General features: G+C 32.6%; 1 pseudogene; it reads left to right on the top strand.

The window, feature by feature from the left end:
- The first annotated feature begins 2,001 nt into the window (after positions 1–2,001).
- LOC147822511 (PEST proteolytic signal-containing nuclear protein pseudogene) lies at positions 2,002–2,480 on the top strand (annotated as a pseudogene).
- The last annotated feature ends 4,436 nt before the right edge of the window (positions 2,481–6,916 follow it).

Below are 6,916 nucleotides of genomic sequence, written 5' to 3' on the forward strand. Positions count from 1 at the left end.
GCCTGTGAGGCAGGCAGCAGAACCACTGAGCTAAATCCCTAGCCCTACTTTCATGTTTTTAATGACTCTGTATTTTATGGCTCAGCCTGACACTGTCTAACCAACCTCACCAGATTAAATTCAGTAACTCCAAGAGGAAAAAGATCATCCCAGCCCCCTTTAGCTGTGATGCATTTATTTTCATGCACCCAATAACAAGCCCATTCACAGACAACAATAAAATGACACATGCCAGTTGAATATGTTCCTCCGATGCCACAGATATGGCCAAGATGTATACATAATGGAAGTATGTTTATAGCACAGAAAGCAAAGTTGTTGGAGAAACTGGATAGTAGAGTTAGTGTGAGATATCTTTCAGAAGTATACAGTGTTGGAATCAACAATGTATATGACATAAAGAAGGATAAACTGTTCTATTCATAAAAATGATGAGCTAAGATTAATGAAAACCAAAAACCATTGCATAAAGCTAAAACTTATGATCGTATCATGTATCAAAAGAGCAAATCCATCAGTATCTCAGTGAACACATGCCACTTGATAGTATGCTAATGATGAAATAAGCCAAGATCTACCAGAATGAACTAAAAATTGAAGTGAATCATGAATATTCAACAAGCTGTTTTTTAAAATCTTTTAAAAAGACACAGAATTAAATTCTTTTAGTTTATTAGTAAATGTGTGTATTACATGTTAACATTCCTTGTGGGAAGTTGATACATGGATGTAACACATCTTAATTCCTTTTTCACCCCATTTCCCTCCCCCCCCAACTCTACCCATTCCTTGATCCCTTTTGTTTTATTTTCTTTTTTTGTACAGATTTGTAGTATATAATGTTTACATTCTTTATGTAGAATTGGTACATGTAACACATTGATTCCTTTTTTTTCATCCTTTATTCATTTCCTCCCTCCCACCTCCCTCCATCTTTTGATTCTTTTCCCCTTTGAGAATGATCTATCTCCAAATTTTTAAAGATTTGTGATGATAAAACATTTGATGATCATAAAGAAACAAAGAAATCTACTGAGGAGTTTGCTGAGGTCATCACTGATGAAAATTTGAAGGCAGAACAAGTCTATAATACAGATAAAGCATCACTATTTTGACATTATTGCCCCCAAAAGACTCTGAGTATAGTTGATGAGATAATCCCTCTAGAAATTAAGATACCACGGACAGAATAACTATGCTTAGATGTGTTAATGCTTGGACATGTATAAGTATAAACTTGCTGTGATAGACAAAAGCTTGCATCCTTGCTGTTTTAAAGGAAAGAACTCCTTACTAAAATTATCATGCTAACAAAAAAGATAGGGATCATCAGGGACATCTTTGCTAGTTGGCTTCACAAAGCTAGATTTTGTTATTCCTTGACAACTGTTTTGCTCAGCTTCCAGTTAACATTCTCATCAAATATATTATGCTATTGTTATGGTTTAGATCTAGAATGCCCCCTAAAAGGCTCAAGTATCCTCCTGTGTTATCAGTGTATGTGGGAAAATGCCATACCCATGACCTAGTGTAAAGTTACCAACCCCTAATCCACTCCAGTGGTGCCATAAAAGCTAGTCCCATTCTTTTGTTAAGAGGCCAGTCTGATTTTCTCTGTCAGAACTCTGCCTCCTCTTTCAGCTTTGCTACCCCTTAAGCTAGTCTTTTCCTGATGCTTTTTCTTCTACTCTATAAAATCCCTTCAGGCTATGTATATAAAGTATATATGAAACGTAAGCAAATTTTACACTAATACTTGGGTCTCATTTCTAAGATATCTCATTACATAAGGCAAATATTTCAAATTTTTTTAAAAATCCAAAATCTGAAACATGTCTAGTATCAAATATGTCAGATATGGAATACTCCACCTTTTATACATACAGTGGAATACCATTCAGCTTTAAAGAAAAAAACTCTAAAATATTCTACACCTTGTTGAAGCTGGAAAACATGATGCTAAGTGTAATGAAATAAGCTATACAGGCTGCAGCCAGGAAAATGGTGGACAGAAAGACGAGAGAGAAGCCTGAGAGGTCGAAGCGAGCTGGAGCCACAGGAGTAATGGAGGGGAAAGTTCCAGTCGCAGGGCTGAGAAGCAATCAGCTGAAGAAGCTGCAGATCTCTCAACAAAGCTTACAAAGATCTCCAAGTTTGGATTTGCCATAGGTAGTCAGACAACAAAGAAAGCATCAGCTATCTCCATCCAACTTGGATCAAGTAAGCCTAAAGAAACTGTTCCAACTCTTGCTCCAAAAACCCTTTCAGTAGCAGCAGCTTTTAATGAAGATGAAGATAGTGAACCAGAGGAAATGCCTTCAGATGCAAAGATGAGGATGAAGAGTATTGGAAGGGATACATCAACATCAGCGGGACCAAACTCTTTCAATAAACGAAAGCATGGGTTTTCTGATAACCAGAAGCTATGGGAATGAAATATAAAATCTCATCTTGGAAATGTCCATGAACAAGACAATTAAATGATGTGTTTTGAATTGGGATGTGGGGTGGGTGTAAACTTAAAAGGAACAGTTTCCTTTTTAAAAATGGTATAAGACTATATTTGGAGCCGCTTTCTTTTTTTCATTTTTTTTTTAAGATTGAGTGGTACACTAATAAGTAAGAGTTTGAAATTAGAGGTAATTTATGCTTGATATACAGATTTCAAGACACTTGCTAATTTTGTAGTTTCATGTGATTAATTCCCAAAGGTTACAGATAATAAAGAAATCAGAACTGATACCTTTTTAAGAATTGCATATTTTTTTAGACACAACTATTAGCACATTAAGAAGGAAGGAAAAAATAACTGTCTATTTAAAACTGTCAGCAATTACTCCTAAATTAACTCCCTCCTTACCTAAACTGACTGGCTCCCAGGAACAGCCTTATAGAGAAAGGTGGAGTACTGCATTGAAAGGAAAATGTTGCTGGACTATTGACTGAAAGTAAATTTAGACAAAATTAAAACAGATTTTTTTCCTTATGGGCATTTGTTTTGTTATCATATTATTAGGTATTGCATTGCTATCGGTGGATACAGATGCTTAGCTCTTTTACTAAAAATATTTTTTAAAAAAAATTTCTAAGTGAAGTATCATATTTGAAATAGCCCATTTCATTTTAATGGTCTTGTCTACCTTCACTAGTCTTCAGAGAATAGACATTTGCTACCAAAGTAAATCAATATTTTGAATGTGCTTCTCTTGGTTTTTGTTTGTTTATCTAATTCTTGTAAGTATTTCCACCAGAACTTGAGGCAAATCATAAGGAAGCTGTTTCTTTTAAAATAAAAACCACCACCAAAAATTTAAATGTACATACTGTTTAAGTATTTGTCTGGTTTTTATTTTTTAAAAGGTATAAACACCAAAAAAAAAATTTAACATTGTAGAAGATGGAAGACAATAAGATGCATTTTCTATAACTTTGTCTACACATTTACATTACTAAATTGTTAAATCCAATTTAAATCAAACTCACTACAGGATTTCTAATTAGAACAATTATATGGTTTATTTTAAGTGTATACATACTGCCCAGTGGCCTGGGCATATTTTAGGTACTGAAAATGAAAAAAAAAATACATTTTCAAACACATTTTATAGAATTTTTCATCACATATACTTTTACATTTGTGTACTGTAGGGTGTTTTGTTTTGTATTTTTGTATTGTATATGGACTTTTTTAAAGTGACAATTAAACACATCTTTGAAAGCATGGTCAGACAAAAGAAAAATGATACAGTGATTTCCTTCAGAATGCCTACAATGTTATATTTGGAGGCAGCTTCAGACTATTTTATTGGTGATAGTTACTTGCTGATCTTTTTTAATAGTAACTACAGAGAAGAAACCTGAGCATATGCCTAATAAGTTGTTCTTTTAAAGTTTAGACTAAGCCCCAAGTAAAACAATGGAAATGTATATAGAACTATTAGTTCTTACATGATTTAATTATACCAAGATATATGAATTTAACTTTAACTTTACTTTTATGTAGGCAAACTATTCATTTTTGTTCATTTTACAGTTTGTTAAAATAGCATTCCTCTCCTACATACTCTTTTCTTGACCCAAATGAAATATCTAAGGTCAAGATGAGGAGAGAAATGAGTGATATTGAATGTCTTTATTAAAATAACCAATAAATTTTGTCAAACAAAAAAAATAAGCTATATACAAAACGTCAGTACTGTACTGTATGAAGTATGAGGTATGTTGAATAGTAAAATCCATAGGAACAGAAAGAATACTGTTTGCTAATGGCAAAAGGGAAGAAAACATGAGGAGTTATTGTTTAATGGGTTCAAAGTTTCATTTGAAATAACAAAAAAGTTCTGGAGATGGATAATGGTGATCATTGCACAAGAATATCAAAGTACTTAATGTTACAGAATTATATACTTAAACCTTGTTAAAATTGTTATTTTATGCACATTTTGCCATAGTAAAAAATATTTTCTAGGATCCCTCAGATCCTGGGAAGAAAAAACACCTCCTCTAAATCTACGCAACACGTGGCATGAAAGAAGGTTGGAGAAGTGTTCGTTGTGTTGGTTCTCATCAGGTCACATTTTCATTGTATCTCTACATTGACATGAGTACCTATAAATGTATCCTTTACAGTAGGCCTAAATACCAATAAAAACAACAGAAAATAAAATCTAAGGACCTGGATAACCTAAGGACAAATGTTTGGAATATGGAGTTTTTGTTTTCTTATATTTAGCTTTTGCCTGAATTTTCACACAACTAACTAAATATTTGTTTAAACAATATTAGATCAAAAATAGAAATACTCTATTGTCAATCTAGAATGTTGTTGCTCTCAATCTATCTTAATTCTTTACAAAGATACAAAGCAATGATTTACTTATTTTATTACTCCTCTCTACCTTTGTTTTCCCATTTTTATTAACTAGTTCATGTGCAAAGGGTTAGCAAAATTTGCACAGAGATAGATCACTAATTTGCTGTATTATAGAAGAAACTAATCCTGAAAGTTTTTCACAAAAACAGCATTGTGTTTCCATCAGTTCTTCCATCCTAATTTTAAAGCCTACAAATGTTAAATATGTAGAGATAATAACACAACATATATCACTAAATTGTAAGGATTTACAGAATGATATAACATATGCGTATACAGATTAACAGAATGCAAAGTATTTACCAAAGTGTCTGACACTGTAATAAGTGTATAGTAGTTCCTTTCCCACCTTGCCCAGAGAGTATTATGATGCCCCTATATCTTGAAATTTCTCGTATGGTTTCTATATTAGATATATTATTCTCCTAACTCCATAATATATTTCTATATATCATAACCTTGAAGTCAATATTCAGAAAACAGAATATGTATTGAAATGGCATACACTCCTTCAGCAATAATAATAGTTACTAGATTTTAAGTAATAACATGTTAATTATGTCATGTGCTCTGAATACACTACATTTTTTTCTTCCAACACCCTATTAGACAGTATCATTGCCATATAGTAGATTATAAATAAAGAGATCCATTAGCTTGGCCAAGGTCACATGCTTGGCTAATCAGGTCTCGACTCCCTATATGATGCTTTCTCCAACAACTCAGAGACTAATAATCCTGGCTAATTGATATACATGAAAACACAGGCTTTTGAAGTAGTGCTGGATATTTGTTTAGTTATTGAGTTCAGAACAAAGGAAGCCAGTAAGCTTTAAGCCAGAATCATTCTCACACAACATATTGTGGTGCCTCAGTTTCCTTATCTCTAAATAAGGATTGATTTCTCTCTCTCACGGTATTAAAGACCAATTGGGAAAATTATTATAAAGAACTTGCATATTTGGAGGATAAATCCTCAGGAGCATAAATACAGATTCAGTACAAGATATCTTGAATATTCAAGCTTGTACTTTGAAAAGGAATTGACAAGAAAAAGACAGATGTTGAAAATGGCTCAGTTATAATCAGTTGCTGAAGCAATTCTGACAATCACGTACAACGCAGAAGGGCAGACATTCTTAGGAAAGGTTAAGGTTTCCTTGGCAACTATCAAATGCATTAATATCCCCTAGGAAGTTGCTGGTCAATAATGACTGAAAAGCTATAAAACTATTTTTAAACTATCTTTGGAGTTAATTCTAATCTCCTTTCAAAGTTCTTTTCTTCTTAAATTTACTTTAATTGCTTAATTAATGGTTATTTGGTGAAGGTTACTGAACACTCTGTTGAAAGAAAGGTTTTGACTATTTCTGTCAAATAGAATTAAAGATGTCAATGAACAGGATACTGTTTTGAAAAGATCTGAGCAAATCCTAATGTAAAGGAGAAGTTAACCCATGAAATATTCACAGAAAGTTACAATTGTGAGTCTGTCTAAAATTATTATTAATATCAAGTATAGAATTTTTATGCTATATTTGCAAACTTCTTAGTAATTCATTTGTATTAGTTATTTCACATATCAATCTAAGAATTTTAATAATTATCTTCACTCTATGGATAAAAGACTTAAAACCAATTATAGAGAGCCAGACTTTTTTCTGCCCATTTATGAGCAGGTAATGATTAACAAGTATGGATCAGACTCAATTGAGATAGCTAATTATATCATTAGAATTGGCATGTTATATTACAGATGTTTCTTGAATTGTGATGGGGGTTATATCCCCATCACATTTGGGGTTATAGCCCCAAAAGCCCACTGTAAATTAAAAATATTGTAAGCTGAAAATATATTTAATACACCTAACCTACCACACATTATATCTCAGCCTAGCTTACCTGCAAGATGTTTAGCCAAAGTTGGGCAAGATAATCTAACACAAAGACTATTTTATAATAAAAAGATGAATATCACATACACACACACAAAAGGACATTTGTGGATATGATGGGATGTAAAGTCAAAAGCCACAATATCAA

Source organism: Heterocephalus glaber, unplaced genomic scaffold (genome assembly GCF_053883595.1).
Source record: "Heterocephalus glaber isolate CG9 unplaced genomic scaffold, H.glaber_assembly_v1.0 deba00001613, whole genome shotgun sequence".
Lineage (NCBI taxonomy): Eukaryota > Metazoa > Chordata > Mammalia > Rodentia > Bathyergidae > Heterocephalus > Heterocephalus glaber.